The sequence below is a fragment of the Chelonoidis abingdonii genome, chromosome 2 (genome assembly GCF_003597395.2).
Source record: "Chelonoidis abingdonii isolate Lonesome George chromosome 2, CheloAbing_2.0, whole genome shotgun sequence".
Classification (NCBI taxonomy): domain Eukaryota; kingdom Metazoa; phylum Chordata; order Testudines; family Testudinidae; genus Chelonoidis; species Chelonoidis abingdonii.
The window spans coordinates 113,502,319-113,520,085 of NC_133770.1; positions in this window are offsets into that span (position 1 = coordinate 113,502,319).

Consider the following 17,767-nt stretch of genomic DNA (forward strand, 5'->3'; position numbering starts at 1 on the left):
AGATGATGTAGTTATTAGCCACAAGCTGCCTGTACCTTAATAAAACCACAACAGCAACATTCATTTTGATCTACAAACTCCATTATCTCTTTAGTGATTGCTATCCTTTACATATTATAATTGTACTTTGGTTGAGTTACGGTAGTAGAATAAGAAGGACCAAGAGCGCGTTTATCACTGTTAGTGATGGTAAATTCTTTGAATGGGATCAGCAGGAGCAAGATGGGGACAATGACCCTGCCTCGTTCTTCTACCAGCTGGTGCAATAGAGTGGGCACAGAGGGAGGACACATCACCATTCCAAAAAGGAATGATGGATGCCACTTCTTAGTACACTCCACCAAGCGCTCCCCTACATGCACATTATCAAACTGTGTTACTGCAGTAGAATTACACATGACATGTTCATTAGTGTTTGCAGCGTCAGGCCTTAATTTGTATAATAATGAGTATATACTCACACGACAAGTATGTGACAGATATGGACATTTTCTACAATATCCTGGACAAACATTATTGAATTAAGTTAAACCTTACCAAATTAAGTTTTACTAGCTTTGGAGTCCATTGTACTATAAATACAAAGTTTATGTATTATTATGGGATTGTATGCAACTTTGAAACTGGGGAGACATGATTAATATAAACCTTGGGAAGTGTTATGTGCTGCAGGGGACTATTTGAAACAATGTGCCAGACAAGAATGAACTTTCAAATTTAAGAGGGTTTCCCAGGAAATCCCTAGGGGGAGGTGTATGCAAATATATCCCTCCCAGTTATACAAGAACTCAGAATTTTGAAGTTTCCACCTAACAAGTGGACTTTTGTCTCTTATTACCCTGTTATGTGGGGATATAATCAAATTCCCAAATTATATTAAGGAGTGACTCTCAGATTCATGGGTGTGCTTGGTCTGAGTTAACAGCTGTTATGAACTTGTGACTTCTGTTTGAAGGACTGATCACCTGCCAAAGCCTTTGTTGGAGGTGGGAAGATTTCTGGTAAACTTATCAATTAGTTAATTTGTTAGTACCTGTAGTGAGGTGGACTGGCTTTCCCCAGACACAGAGGAAGACGGTGGCTCCACCCCCTCGTGAGTGAAGTCCTACCCCCTAGCTCCAGCCCCCCAAATCCTGGGGGGCAGGGGGAAGTATAAAGGCGGAACCCGGAAGCTCAGGGTGGGACCAGATGCTTCCCCTGAGCTCTCATGCAGCAGGCCCACAGAGTGCAGATGACTGGCCCAGGCCTGACCTGAGCCCAAGAGAAGCAGACGACTGGCCCAGACCACCCGGACCTCTGGAGAACCCGACCCCTCAGGAGACAGATGGCTGGCCCAGACCACCATCTGGCCCAACCCCAGCAGAGCTTCTGCTGGCAACTAAGGCCCCGGCAGAGCACCTTACCTCACTGAATCAGCAGGTACCCAGAGAGGGGGAGTGTGCAAGTGGCCCAGGGGTAGTAGACCCCCGTTTGGCTGCAACGCTGGCCAAGGCCAGCTCTAGCTTTTTTGCCACCCCAAGCAAAAAAATATAAAATAAAATAAAATAAAATAAAATAAAAAACGGCGGCGGGACTGCTGAATTAAAAAAAAAAAAAACCTCCTACTGGCTGCCGGACTGCCAAAGGGGTTGGGGGGGAAGGCAGCCACAGGGAGCACATGGAGGGCAGTGAAGGCGGCTTGCAGGGGTGTCATAACTAGATAGGTAAGGTAAGGGTTAAGTTTCTTTTACCTGGAAAGGGTAACCAAACACCTGACCAGGGGACCAATCAGAGAACTGGATTGTTTAAAGTCAGGGGCGGGAATTTGTCCAATACAGGTAAATAACCACAAAAGATTCATCGATATGCGAATTACTTTGCGTTCTGGGTACTTACAGATGTTAGAAGAAAACTTTAAAAGATAGATTGAGTTAGGAGGAACCTTGGTATTACTCACAGCATGGAAAACAAGACACAGCCATCCACATCTATATCGTTACAACCAGCCATCTCACTAAGCCGAATTGCTATTGGGGTTCCTGTACTCACTAGACTTTTGGTGTATAATATTGAATAAAAAAGGATGTGTAGAGGAAACCTTGTTTACTCACGCCGAGAAACCCAAAAAAGACCCCTGAGTATTAAAGCAAGAGCCTGTATTGAGTTTCTTAATGCAAGATTATTGTTTATATATTTCTTTCTTTTTTATATAAACTTTTTCTTTTAAAGGTAGTGAGCTTGGGGGAGTTTCAGGTAAGCCCCCAGACTTTTGGACGCAAAAGTCCAGGTTTGGGACAGGACCAGATTGTGGACGCTAAAGTTCAGGTCTGGGACTGGGAGGCTAGATTACCACAAGGGGGGTGAAGGGTGGTGCTGCAGCCCGCTCGCAGCTGGGCAAGAGGGGCTCCCCCCTCCAGCCTTGGGGTGCTTCTCCCGGCCGGGTAGGTGGAGCCCCTGAGAGTTGCAGGAGGTGCTGGCTCAGCTGCTCCTTTAAAGGCGGCTCGGCCGGGCCAGGCTCAGAACGGCGCAGGAGGCGGAGGCTGGTGCAGGCGGTGGGAAGTGGTGTGTCCTGGGGAGCCCGGCGGCATGGTGAGTGGCAGGGATCGCTAGTTCCTGCCCCCCAGGCTGGGGTCCATGCCCCGGCTGGGCTGGGACTGGTAGAACGCGGGGAGTTGGCTGGGGCTCCAGAGCTGCAGACTGGGCTGCCAAAGCGGCCGGAATGTGCTGCCCCAAGACTGGCAGGGGGTTAACAAGGAAATGAGGGTTAACAAGGAGACTCATCGTCCTGGCACCCCCAAGGAAGCATCACGGTGCCCTTGTTGATCCACAAGCTGGAAACAGAGATGCAGTTGGCCTGAACTGTGACAACAAGCATCTTAGAAATATGACAGAAAAGATATTTGTTTTTGAGTCAGAGGAAAAGATCAGCTAGTGAAGGAGAAACAGAGCTCAGGAATAGAGCTTCAGTTTGCTGAACTGTAAAATGAAGAATGGACTCAGCAGGAAGTAACACAAGGTGGGAGGACAAGAAAGAATAGAGCAGTGGCTAGTCCTACAAGAAGAGGGAAGAGTCGATGGAGATAGCCAGAGTTTGAGCCCCAGGAAGATAGAGGATGACAGGAAGAAGACTGCAAGTGAAAACTAAAGACAAGAGGACTTACAGCCTAAAAGAACAGAAGGGGGTGGCTGGAGATTCACACCATCAGGAAGAGGCAGGTCTATGTGAGTGGGGACTCCCTACTGAGAACAGACAGGCCTGTCACCAGAGATGATCCAGAGAACAGAAGGGTGTGCTGTCTGCTGGAAGCTCACATATGGGAAGTGGAACTGAGGCTGAGGAAGATCCTAAAGAGAGCTGGAAAGAATCCATTGATTGTCCTTCATGTGGAAACAAAGCTAGATACAGCTAGATTCTCGTTGGACACATCAAGGGAGACTATGCCAGGCTGAGGGAGATGCTTAAAGAAATGGAAACTCAGGTTATCTTCAGTGAGATCCTAGCTTTTCCTAGAAGAGGAGATTGAAGATGAGACAAGATTATGATGATCAAGAGACGGTTCAGTCAGTGGTGCTATAAAGAGGATTCTGGGATGTTTAGCCACTGGGAGGCATTCATAGACAGAGGCCTGTTCTCATGGGATGGACTCTATCTGAATAGGGAGTGAAAAAGACTTCTGGGGTGGAGGTTGGCACAACTGATTAAAAGAGCTTTAAACTAGGAATTCAGGGGAAATGGTTGGGAGATGATCGTGTAATCTCCATGCCTGACTTGAACACTGAGCAGGAGTAAAATCAAGTAAGAGAGGATACATCAATGGAGAATGGACAACAAGAGGAAGGATAGTGCCAATGTAAACTATGTGCCTAGTAGGGAGATATCTCTTTAAGAGATGTATGTGGGGTGGGTAAGAATGAGTTGTGTCTGGTTCATTGTTGCTAGGGAGATGCATAATTACTACTCCGCATCCAAATGTTTCTGGAATTGCGTGTGGTAGTTAGGGTAAGCTCAATAGGTTGCCTGTTGCTGAACTCAGACTCCATGAAGGCAGGTAGTCAGGGCAGTTGTTTTGCAAAAGGTCAATGTGCACTGTGTGGGTTGGGAGAAGCTGAGCTCAGGCGCAGAAAGCGGGTTGTTTCCTCTAACTCTGAAGCATTTTACAGCAGGTTAGTGATATTGGTAACCCTCCAACAGAAAAGCCCCGACAGTGTTAATTGTAGAAAGAGAAAATTGGAAGGGAAAATGATTTCTTCTATTTTAATTCTATGCTTTGAATGTTTGATTTTAGCCAAACTGTTTTAGTAAAATTGTCTCAGCTAGTACAATTCACCAGCTTTTCTGTTATTTAAATATGATAATGAGGAAAGAGTCATTTATATTTTGCTATTCTGGGTTTTGCATTTTCTTGTAACAGGATTTAAAAAAAAAATCTATGTATTTAAGTGAGTGGTTAGTTTATTGGTTAGCTGACTAACTAACAGTGATTTCAGCAGAGGAGGAGGAAGAGTCTTCATGAATTACAGCTGAACATTTCTACAAGCAAGTAGAGGGAATATGTTCCTTTTGACTGAGCAGACTGTATAGATTTGGTCATCAATGCCTATAACTGAGCGCAGGTGAACTCAACCTAAGCTTTTAAGAATTTCGAGTTTCTTCTTACTATGTTTCTGTGGGGACTGATGTGTTTAGATTTAATTTGTTTTCTTTATTTATATTTATAAATATTGTATAAATTTAGTATAGTATAAGTGTGAAGATAATGTCTGAAGCTTAAAAAGTAGTCATGTCATGTTGTAAAAATTAAGTGATTATTATTAATTATGTTTCTTTATTACAAGATTTTATAAAGTTGGTATTTAAGAATTAAGTTCATTCCTTTTGTTATTTTAGACTTGATTGTGGAGAGACTGACCCTGTGCAATCCTTGCAGAAAATCCTCTGACTGAATTCTGGGTCTCCAGGTGCTTCTCTATGGGAGTTGGGTTTTTTTTTAAGGTACTGGAGAAGACCAATGAAGTAAACTTCAGCCTACCCAAAGGTTACACCAACACCAATGACAGTAATAGTCAAGTACTCAATATTGGCAGTAGAATGACTATACCTAATTGGGTGAGGAATCTGGGTAAAGTTGGGCAAAAACAATTAAGATGCCTGTACACCAATGCAAGGAACAAAATTAAGGAACTAGTACTACTGGAGCAGGAAGTGAACCCAGATATTATAAGGGGGACAGAAACATGGTGGAATAGTAAACATGACTGGAACATAGGTACTGAAGGATATATGTTGTTTAGGAAGTAGAGAAATAAAGGTAAAAGCGGTGAAGTAACATTGTATATTAATGATGAGATAGACCATAAAGAAATTAGAAGTGATGGAATGGATAAATCAGAATCTGTTTGAGTCAAAATCCCTTTTGGAGAAGAAAGGTAACAGAGGCTCCACTGAAATAGTTCTTGGGGTCTGCTACAGACCCCAGGATCCAATCTGGAGATGAATAGACACTTCTGTAATATTTTTAATTAAACAAACACTACTGGGAACTGTGTGTTTATGGGAGACTAATTTTCCAGGGGCTAGATATTCCTGGATGTGACAGTTGACAGATTTCTTCACCAAATAGTCACTGAACCAACAAGAGTGATGCCATTTTAGGTTTAGTATTGATGAATAGCAAGGGCTTCATAGAAGAACTTGTAGAGGACAGCCTTGGTTCATGAGCTAATTCAGTTTAAACTAAATGGAAAGATAAACAAAAATAGTTCTGCAACTAGGATCCTTTATTTCAAAAGAGCAAACTTTAAACAATTAAGGGAATTAGTTAGGAAAGTGGACTGGACTGAAGAACTCAAGGATCTGAATGTGGAGACTTGGAGTTACTGTCAGCCAAAGTTGCAGAACCTTTCTAAAGTCTGCATCCCAAGCAAGGGGAAAAATTTGTAGGAAAGGTTTGCAGACCAAACTGAATAAGCAAGCATCTCAAACAGTTTATTAAGAGAAAGCAGAAAGCCTACAAGGAACAGAAGATGGCAAGGATCAACAGAGGAAACTAACACTTGGATGTCAAAAAGTGTAGGAGAAAAGTGAAATTTGCCAAAAGCCAAGCAGAGTTGGACCTTGTGAGGGAAATTAAAACCAACAGTAAAGGTTCTATAGCCATATGAATAAAAATAAAATGAGGAAAGAAGTGGAACCACTAAGCACTAGGAATGGGGTAGAGATTAAAGATAAATTAGGCATGTCCAAACACCTAAATGAATGTTTTGCCTCTGTTTTTAGTAAGGGTAATGAGGAGCTTAGGGGTAGTGGCAGGGCAGTTAATGGAAACAGGGATATCGAAGTAGCAATTACCATATCCAAAGTGGAAATAAAACTCAAACAGCTTAATGGGACCAAATCGGGGGCACTCGAATAATCTTCTTCCAATAATATTAAAGGAACTGACACATGAAATTGCAAGCCCAATAGCCAGGATTTTTAATTAATCCATAAATTCAGGGGATGTCCCAATGCGTGGAGAATTGCTAATATAGTATCTCTTTTTAAAAATAAAAAGAGGGTGGGACAGTGATCCAGGAAACTACAGGACTGTTATTTTGACCTCAATTATATGCCAGGTCTTGAAACAAATTTTGAAAGAGAAGGTAGTTAAGGACATAAAGGAAAATGGTAATTAGGATAAAATACTATATGGTTTTAATAAATGTAGATCATGCCAGACCAATCTGATCTCTTTCTTTGAGAAGATAACTGATTTTTTTAAAACAAAGGAAATGCATTAGATATAATCTACCTGAATTTCAGGGAGGCATTTGAAGCAGCTCCTCATGGGAATTCTACTTAAATTGGAGAAGATGGGGATTCATATGAGAAGTGAAAGGAGGATAAGGAACTGGTTAAAGGGGAGATTACAGCTAGTCAGACTGAAAGGTGAACTGTAAGGGTGGAGGGAGGTTACTACTGGAGTTCCTCAGAGACTAATCTTGGGACCAGTCTTATTAAACATTTTCATTAATGACCTTGGCACAAAAAGTGAGAGTACACTAATATAATTTGCGAATGACACAAAGTTGGGAGGTATTGCCAATCCAAGGAGGACTGGAATATCATACAAGATCTGGAGGACCTTGACAACTGGAGTAATACAAATGGGATTAAATGTATTAGTGCAAAGTGAAAGGTCATACACTGAGGGGCTAACAACAAGAATTTTTGCTATAAGCTGTGGATGTACCAGTTGGAAGCGACAGAGGAGGAAAAATACCTGGATGTATTGGTTGATCACAGGACAACTATGAGTCACCTATGTGATACAGCCATGAAAAAGGCTAATGCAATCCTAGGATGCATCAGACAAAGTATTTCCAGTAGAGAGAGGTAGGTGTGAGTACCATTATAAAAGACACTGGTGAGACCTCATCTGGACCATCCTTCCTCCTCTACCAGGCATGTTTTATGATATATAAGAACACAACAAAGAAATGCAAACACTTTATTCTCCTTTGAAAAAAAGTTGAATGACTGTGAGAGAAATACTAGCTGTTGTTAGGAATTCTTATTTGCCTTTGGGTCTTACAGATCAGTGTAATGTTTTCTAGCTCCGTTGACTCAGACTCATAGAGTTTAGGGCCAGAAGGAACCCTCATGATCATCTAGTCTAACCTCCTGCATATTGCAGACCACAGAACCTTACCCACCCACCCTCTCTTGTAATAGAGCCATAACTTCTAGCTGAGTTACTGAAGTCCTCAATTCATGTCTTAAAAGACTTCAAATTACAGAGAATCCATGATTTACTCTAGTTTAAACCCAGCAGAGGACCTGGGCCCCATGCTTCAGAGGAAAGTGCCCCAAGGGTCTCTGCCAAGCCCCAAGGGTCTCTGCCATTCTGACCCAAGGGAAAATTCCTTCCCCACTCCAGATATAGGAAACAGTTAGACCCTGAGCATGTGGGCAAGACCCACCAGCCAGATGCCTGGGAAAAAACTCTCTGTAGTAATTCAGAGCACTCCCTATCTAGTGTCCAGTCTCCAGCAATTGGGGATTTTTGCTATTAGCAGTCACAGATGGGCTACATACTGTTGTAGGCAGTCTCATCACACCATTCTCTCCATAAGCTTATCAAGCTCAATCTTAGAACCAGCTAGATTTTTTGCCCCTACTGATCCTCTTGGAAGGCTGTACCATAGGGATAATAGAACTGCCCAACCTCACAAGTGGTACACTAATACGTTAAAATTTGTGAGGTGCTCAGATACTATAATATAAGAACCTAAACTAGAGAGAGAACATAATTAAAAGCAGATTTCATCTTCCTAACTGTAACACAGTCTAACCATAGAGTTGGGTGAAATTATTGTTATGAATTGTTCATTCACTAAAAATATATTTTTCAAGGCCCAAAACTATTCACTGAATGTCAGTCAAATTCAATGAATAGTTACAACTCAAAGCTAATTTAAAAACAAAAAAAAAATCATTTAGAGACAATTAGAAACATTTTGGCTGATTTCAAAACAATTGATGAAATTTAAAAAAAATCATAGAATCTCAGGGTTGGAAGGGACTTCAGGAAGTCATCTAGTCCAACCCCCTGATCAAAGCAGTACCAATCCCCAGACGGATTTTTGCCCCAGATCCCTAAATGGCCCCCTTAAGAATTGAACTTACAACCCCAGGTTTAGCAGGCCAATACTCAAACCACGGAGCTATCCCTCTGTTTCAGTTCAAGTTAAACCAGGTTTTTTTCCTGATGTTTCCATTGAGTCCCTGAACTGAAAAGACCATTATTTTCTCTGTTTCATCTAATTGCTAATCCAAGATTCAATTTGCATTCATTATTGCACAAGACTTTTCCCATAGCAACATCGATCCATCTTAAACATAAATTATTACAATAAAACAAACACAGTAGCATTCATACAGTCCTATATGCTAAAATCAATATAAAACCATGGAAGCCTAGAATACAGGAGAAATATCAGGATGGGAAATAACAATGAAATCTTTAGGTCAACAGGACCAGTACAGACTCACAACTAATAGTAACCATGAGATTGTGACAAATTCCATTTCCTTACTCATGCAAAACTCCTTTTAAAGACATTTCTTAAAAATACTGCATTCCACAAAATGCAAATTTTATGGAGCTGATCACATTAGTAAACACTACTATAAGAAATAAGACAGAAAATAACATTATGCCATAATATCACTAGATGGTGCGCCTGCATCTTGAATACTATGTCCAGTTCTGGTGGCCACATCTCAAAACGGATATAGTGGAACGTAAAAAGTTTCAGAAAAGGGAACATAGAAGATCATGAGTATGGAACAGTTTCCATACAAGGAGAGTCTAAAAAGATTACGGCTGTTCAGTTTACAGAGAGACAATTAAGGGGGGGTATGATAGAGGTCTATACAATCATGAATGGTGTGGAAAACAGGAACAGAGAAGTGTTATTTACACTTTCCCACAATACAAAAACTAGGGAATGAAATTAGTAAGCTTAGTATATTTAATACAAACAAGAGGAAGTACTTTTTCACAAAACACACTTAACCTGAGGAATTCACTGCTCTGGGATGTTGTGATGGCCAAAAGTATAAATGGGTTCAAAAATAACTAGATAAATTAATGGCTATTAGCCAAGATGGTCAGGGGCATAATCCCATGCTTGGCTAATAGCCATTAGGGTTTGGAACCTAAACCTCTGATGGCCAGAAGCCAGGAAGAGAAGACAAGGATGGATCTTTCCAAAATTGTCCTGTTCTGTACATTCCCCCTGAAGCTCTGGTACTGGCCACTGTTGGAGACAGGATATTGGGATAGACCGACCATTGGGCTGATCCAGTATGGTAGCTTTTATGTTCTTACAATCATCAATAAATGTTTGCAGGTTCACTCCCTAATATTTTATTGTGCTTGCATACCATGGTAGTAAGTACCTTGGAAATGCCATAGAGAGATTTTTTAAAGTCCATTATAAAAGAGTATGTTATTACTTGTACGGGGGAAATTATCCATCTACCATAGTGCTTCCTCAGGAAAACAAAATTTTCCTTGACAGTTAACATTTATATTGTTCCCCTGGAAAGTACATTTAGTCATGACTCTAACTATTGCTTTTCCCATGGCTTCATTAAAGTTACAGTTATTGATAAGCACAGGGAGTCTAGCTACAGTAAAATCTCAACACTGTACTACTATTTTCCTTGTTATGTTGTCATAAATAGATAGCTAAGGGTTAATGTTTCTTTCACCTGTAAAGGGTTAACAAAGAGAACCAAACACCTGACTAGAGGACCAATCAGGAAACTGGATTTTTTCAAAGCTCAGGGGAGGGAATTTTTTGGGTCTATATTCTTGCCTGGCCTCAGCTATGAGAGGGGATTTTTTCTTTCTTTCTATCTTCAAGCTTCTAATCTCAAGTTTCAAAGATTTAAATACAAAGGTGAGAAAAAACATAGGCTGTTATTGGGTTTTTTGTATTTACTGTGTATAGTTGCTGAATGTTATCATTATCTCTTTTGAATAAGGCGTTTATTCATATTTACTTTTAAGTAATAGCCCGTGTATTGTCAACTTAATGCAGAGACATATGTTCATGTGTTTTTCTTTCTTTTTTAATAAAGCTTTCTGTTTTAAGACTTTCATGTTTGAGGTTCTCTCTGGGCTAGCGCTAAGAGACGAGATGGTGGAAGGGGAATTCTCTTGTCGTTAGATCTACGGAGGTAAAGTCTCCTGCAACACCCAGGGAATTGTGGGAGGGGGAAGAAGAGAGAATCATTTGTTTCCTTGTATTTGGGTGTTGTCTCTTTGTTGAATAAGAGGAGACATGCTTCTGGTACTTGTATGTAAAGAGATTGCACAGTAACTCTCAGCGATAGCCAGAGAAGAAATTCTGGGTGTGAGAGAGAGGGGAAGGGGAAGTGGGTTATTTCATTTTGGTACAGACTCAAGGCTCTGGAGTCTTGGGGTTCCCCAGGGAAGGGTTTGGGGAGACCAGAGGGAGCCAAAACCCTGGAATTTTTGGCTGGTGGCAGCGAGATCAAATCTGAGCTGGTAATTAAGCTTAGAGGGGTTCATGCAGGCACCCAGATTTCTGGACGCTAAGGTCCAGTTTTGGGAAAGCTTATGACACATGTAAGAACAAAACATTCTCAAATGAAGGAAGTTGTTTTAAGTTACATAACATCAATCTGTGTCAGTAAAAGGAAGATGCAGAGAAGCACCAATTAGCTAAAGGGACAAGGGCAGCTTATTCAGAGCTGGCAGTTGTGATCCTGCAATCTCCTTTAGGTAAATAGAGGCTTCAGTCCTGTTTCTCTCAGAACAAATTCAGGAAACCTAATGCTTTCTTTATGCTATTGGAGGTTCTCATCGGAAGCAGAAAGCTTTAGGTATATCATCTCCCACTGGATCTACTCCTAGATCTATCTTGCTTACCTGTCAGCTGGTTTTCTTTCCAAATTTTGTGCCCACTATGATATGTTCAGGTATTTTGGTTTCACCAGCACTGCAGGTTTCAGAGGTGCAAAGGAAACTGAGCATTTTAATTTCAGACAGTTTCTTATGACAGATCTCTTGAAGTGGGAATCAAATGTTTTGCTGCATGCACTCCTGTTCTGATTGAGTAAGAGAACAGATGATTGCTTAGTTATAAATCTCAAGAGACAAAATATATAGAAAAAGCTATTTAAATTATGATGTGTTATTATAGCCATAGGATGCATTTTGGTGAAATGCACAACTATAAGATAGGACTAGACATTTGTGAAAAGTTTATTAAATTTAGGATTAAGCTAAAGCACCTAACGACTGAGAGGCTAAAATCATTGTGTGCCATTTAAAAGCTTGGATACTTTAATTAAAACAACGTCCCTGTACATCCTGTGATTGTCAATCAGTCAATTGCCACTTAGTTCTGTAAGACTCTGCTAGTTGGGATATACTGCAAGGCAAGTGAAGGTGGAGAAAGGTTAAGACATGCAACAAGTTGAATATTAGGTAGACTTTACAATGAGCAAATGGACTGCCATGATTAGTCACTGAGAAATTCTTCAGAGAAGGGATTGTGTTATATGATACTTATTTCTTTTCCTTTATGTGTAATTAACTTTCTGTAAAACTTCTCTTCAAAGTCATTGATCACAAAGAAGGTGATAAAACATGATCATTTGCATTAGCCAATAACAGGCTGAGATAGGTGAGGGTACATGGCCTGCCAGTTCCTATTGGACAGAACCATTGAAGAACTGTTAATAGCAATTAAGAATGCTAGCTGCAAGCACTATCCGTTAATGTGATAACAAAAAAGAGATGGCAACTGCTCATCATGGTTTTCACAAGTCTTTTCTTAATTGCTGAGATTCTTTAATAATGTAAACAATGAAAACCACAAAAACACAACATGAGTGTGGAAAATGAGGAAGTTATGTGTATTATTTTTATAAATATCATATGCCCCTTTAACCCACAGGAGTTAAATCAAAGGAGATTGTTAAGGGAGAAACCCATAGGAAATTCAACAATGGCAAAGATAAGGCTCCTTGAGGATACAATGGCTGGGCCATCAATATGGAACCACTGCCTGTCTGGCTCCATCCAGGCTAGAATGGTTTACTCTTCCCAAGGCTATAGCCTGGCACTTGGCATCAAAGAGGATCCTAACCCTCAAAGCTCCTAGAAAAGGGGTGGGAGGTTGGGTGAGCTAGGAGAGGCTGCCCGGCCTGTTTCAGTGAAAAAGCTCTGAGTCCGGCAAATACACAAAGAGGGAGAAGTAGAAACAGCAGCAGGGTGTCTTCCTGCCAGAGAGGGAGTTATCTGGGCCCAGGAAAACATACAAAGGTGCAAGTAATGTTCACGTGTGCAGACCTTTGATTATTTTTACCCTTTACTCTATGTGTTTTGCATGTTTAAGGAATGAATAAATAATACTTTGTTTTGAAGATGCTGTTTCTCTGTCACTGCAATAATTGTGATCACAGGTTACCCAAGGGAAACTTTTACAGGTGGTAAGCCAAATTGGGCCTGTGTCATTAATATGGTCAGGAACCAGTGGGTTGCAGCCCAGGGACCCAGTCTAAGCGTGGCTGGATTCCAGGGTTTCACCCACGGTGAAGTGTAGAAAGCCAGGCTTGTCACCTAAGGGATGAACAGTTCACCCTGGAGCCTTGACAATGAGGTTTTATAAAAAAAAAAAACAAAAGGCCCAGACAGCACTCTGGTTCCACACACACTAAGCCACACAGCAGAACTAATTTATAAATGAAAAATTATAATTTCTCCTTCCTCTTTGAGCTTCCAGGAGTAATAAAACACCAGCACCCAAATTCCTCCACATACCTTTTTTGGTGTTTTCAAAAGCCTGAGAATGCAGGTGGGCTTTTCAGTATGCCCAGAAAGCCAAGAGATTTGGGTTCTGCCAGATGAAGGTGGAAAGCTGGTTTCAAAGTTGAGAGAGATTCATTAACAATGTTTTGCCTGCAGCCTCTTCATGCTTAAATTATAGGGCTTGTCAATTTGTGCATTAGCAAATTTCAACCCCCACAGAACCCACTTCTTTGACCTAGCAACAAAATAATAGCAACAAAAAAAGTAAACGCCCACCAATTAATTTTTAAAAATCCAACTATGGAGCCAAGTCACAGCAGGTCAGTAGACAGAATGTGGGAGATGTTAATCTGTAAGCTTCACAGTTTCATGATACACAGACATTGCAGAAGTGGGGACAATACAACGGCTTAATCCAAAACTACTGAAATTAATTACAATGGGCTTTGGATCAGGCCCTAAACTAGATGGACACTGATAAACTTAAACAGAACAGCTGTGGTCTTTAATAAACAAAGAGGGGTTCTCTCAGGCAGGCAGGACCCAAACTGTTTAGGTTTCTCATTTAAAAGAGATCTAGTTAGAAAGCTCAGCTACTTTACTACCAGCTCTTAAAAAAACTGCACTCAAATGTATTGGCACTCTGCACTGATCTTGGAGCCCAGAGATGCTAAATTCAATGCTGTTCCACAAATAGTCGTTGGTTGCATTACAATATTTATGTAGGTTGCATTACAACAGTCCAGCGCTGAGCTGAAAAAGTATGGATAATAGCGTACAAAAGATCAGGTCACAAAATCCCAGTGAGGGATGGAAGAAGCACTCTTAGCTGCTGTTGTTACCTCAGCATCCCAAATATATTGTACGGTCTCTTGAACCTAGTGTGCACGGGGAGATTTTCGCAAACCAGTAAAGTGCCTGAAACAACTATGGCTTATTGATAAAGCAACCTAGTCAGCAGGCTGTAAAGTGACCATGCACCTTGACCAAGGCGGAGGGGGTGGGGGATGGGGTGCCACAGAAAGGGCAGCTTGACCCTGTGTCCTTCCTGATAAGAATTGTGTTGAAGTTGCTAATACATGCATTTTAAAAGAGCAGGATGTGCCCCAGGAATGTCTACTGGGGTCTCAAGGCTGCAAACTCTGGAAAAACCCACACCTGGTTAATCAATAATCAGAAGGAGCCTCTTGCTTGACCATTGAAACTGCTTGCATAACAAGTTTTCTTTAAGGGACACTTCATTCTATTACTAATACATAAATAAGGGGAAAAAGCTTGAGATAGTTGAACTCATTTAGGGACTCTTTTTGGACTCTCCCTCTGGATACATCTTGCAGTCCCCACTGGCAAATGGAAGATTTGGCCACCGGAAGCCTGCTGCTATGTCACTCGAGAGCCACACTCAGCTTTGGTAATTATCAAGGGTTGGGGGTGTTTTACTAATCTGTTGTGGACGTGTGTAAGTGCTTGAGACTAAATAAAGTTTAGCTTTAAGTGAAAGCACTCTTGTGTTGTCCTGTTTGTCCCAGCCATCTATCATTCAGATGGATGTGTCTCCCCTGATTTATTTCCTGACACCACCTCGCACAGAGTAAAAGTTACCAAGAGCTTTGGGTTGAAAGAATCCCGGGTTACAAGTGCGATACTGGAATGGAAAATGACTGAGTCTCTGGGTTTTACATAGAGGGTCAGAGATGAAATACTGCTATCTCTGGCCTCTATAATGCAGTGAAATGGAGGAGGTTCTACATCTGGATCTGCATACTGGCTATCTATTGGGGACATGAGGTGGTTTTGTGAGTGTTTTGTAACTCATATTGAAAATACATATGACATACAGTGGATAGTTGTAAAGTTTTCTGAATTATAATTTGAGGGTGGCAGGAATATGGGGAAGCATTAAGGTTGATTTTGAATGTATGTCACATTTCACGTCAGTGACAGAGAGGGAGCTGGATTCTAGACATTCTACTACTACATCGATACTACTGTTTATGACGTTTTAATCAGTTTCACCTCTGCAAAACTATTGAGGATTCAAGCTTGACTCTCAGTTGGCAAGGCTGAAATTAGAGGAAAGTATTTTCATTGGTAAACTGAGTACACATGCTCTGGGAGTCATTGAGAGGCACCAAGCAAAGAGCCTTTCAATCCCATTTGTACATTTGCACTTAGCACTTAGCAAAGGAGAATTTACTTAGGTTTAAAATTACATTAGCGTTTTGTCTGTTAATATTTAAACTGCATTCATATGCATTTTGAGAGTGGTGGTTGTACAAATTTCTTTATTTCTACTAAGCAAGGTAGCATCAAAGGATCCTCCATTCAAATTAGAAGAATAATTTCGTTCCAGAGACTGTGAGAGGCAGAATAAAATAGGAGGCATTGTTATACTATCATTGTGTACTGTTCAATACGACCAGAAATACATTTAGATACCATTGCACTGATATAGCTAGAGTTACTCAGAAAATCTGAAGTGCAACTGAATTCTTTTTTTCTCTTTGTTCATAGATTTCAAGGCCAGAAGGGACCACTGCGATCATCTAGCTTGACCTCCTGTGTAACATTGGCCATAGAACTTCCCCAGAATAACTCCTCGAGCAGATCTTTTAGAAAAAAACATCCAATCTTGATTTTAAAATGGTCAGTGATGGAAAATCCATCTTGACCCTTGGTAAATTGTTCCAAAGGGTAATTACCCTCACTCAAGAAATTTACACTTTATTTCCAGTCTGAATTTGTGTAGTTTTGACTTCCAGACTTTGGATTGTGCTACTGTCTTGCTCTGCTAGATTGAAGAACCCCTTATCAAATATTTGCTGCCCATTCAAGTATTTATGAACTGTAATCAAGTCACTCCTTAACTTTCTCTTTGTTAAGCGAAATACATTGAGCTCTTTGAGTCTACTACTATAAGGCAAACCTTCTCATAGTTCTTCTCAAAATCTTCTCCAATTTACCATCTTTCTTGAATTGTTGACACCAGAACTGGACACAGTATTCCAGCAATGCCAAATATAAAAATAAAATAACTTCTCTGCTCCTGTTCAGGATTCCCCTGTTTATACATCCAAGGAACATATTGGCCCTTTTAGCTGTAGCATTGCACTGGGAGCTCATATTCAGCTAATTATCCACCCTCCCCTTCCCGCCCCCCAAATAAATTTCAGAGCCACTGCTTCCAATCAAAGAGTCCCTCATCCTGTAAATATGGCCTACATTCTTTGTTCCTAGATGTGAAACTTTACATTTAGCCGTATTAAATGTGTGTTGTTTACCGAACAATCCAGATGAATCTGAATCAGTTACCTGTCCCCTTCATTATTTACCACTCCCCGAATTTTTTGATCATGTGCAAACTTTATCAGTGATGATTTTATGTTTTCTTCCAGGTCATTGATAAAAATGTTAAAAAGCATAGGGCCAAGAACTGATCTCTGCAGCACACCACTAGAAATAGACCCGCTCAACCACTTCCCATTTATAATTACATTTTGATATCTGTTACCCAGCTTTTTAATCAATTTAATATTTTCTGTGTTAATTTTACATCAATCTAGTTTTTTAATCAAAATGTCGTGTGGTACCAAGTCAAACACCTTACAGAAGTCTAAGTATATTACATCAAAACTATGACCTTTATCAGCCAAACTTGTAATTTCATCAAAAAAAAAAAGAGAGAGTGTTACTTTGACAGGATCTGTTTTCCATCCACTCATGTTGATGGTTGTCATAAACAGATAGTAAGAGTTAATAGAACAGAAGTACTTTATATCTCTTTTGACTGTAAAGGGCTAACAAGTTCAGTAAGCGTCCCAACTTCCTGCTCCTTTCTGCCCACCAAGTTCCCTGGTGACTCCAGTGACACCATCCTCATGTGTGGTCTCTCACCAGAATTAACAATAAGAAAACCAATCACAAGGTTATCTTAATACATAGGAAACAAGCTTTTAATGTTCAAGAGGAGAAAAAACAGTAAAAATTTCTTTGTTGATTTAAAAATGGATTAGACCAGGGGTTTTCGCTATAGAGACTTGGAATCCCTCGCCATCCTAGTCCACCTCTATACTAAGAGTACATACATTAAATCCTTTTAGCAAAAAGGAATTAGCATTAAAATCTATGTTATATATCTACTCCTTCCATGTCCAGAGGAGGATACACACTTGAACTCCTTCCAGCCAAATGCACAATTGCAAATAGAAAATAAAAATAATACAGTAAGCCTAATACTCGCCTTATCTACCTAGTACTCATTACTCTGAACTTATAAGAGGCCTGGTATCGGAGAGTTGGAGAGAAACCTGGTTGACGTTTGGTCCACTCTCAGAACCCAGAAGAGAACAACAAACAAATTCTACGCACACACAAAAACTTTCCCTCCCTCAGATTTGAAAGTACTTCCTGTCCCCTGATTGTTTCCTGTGTGATCAGGTGACAGCAGGCTTACA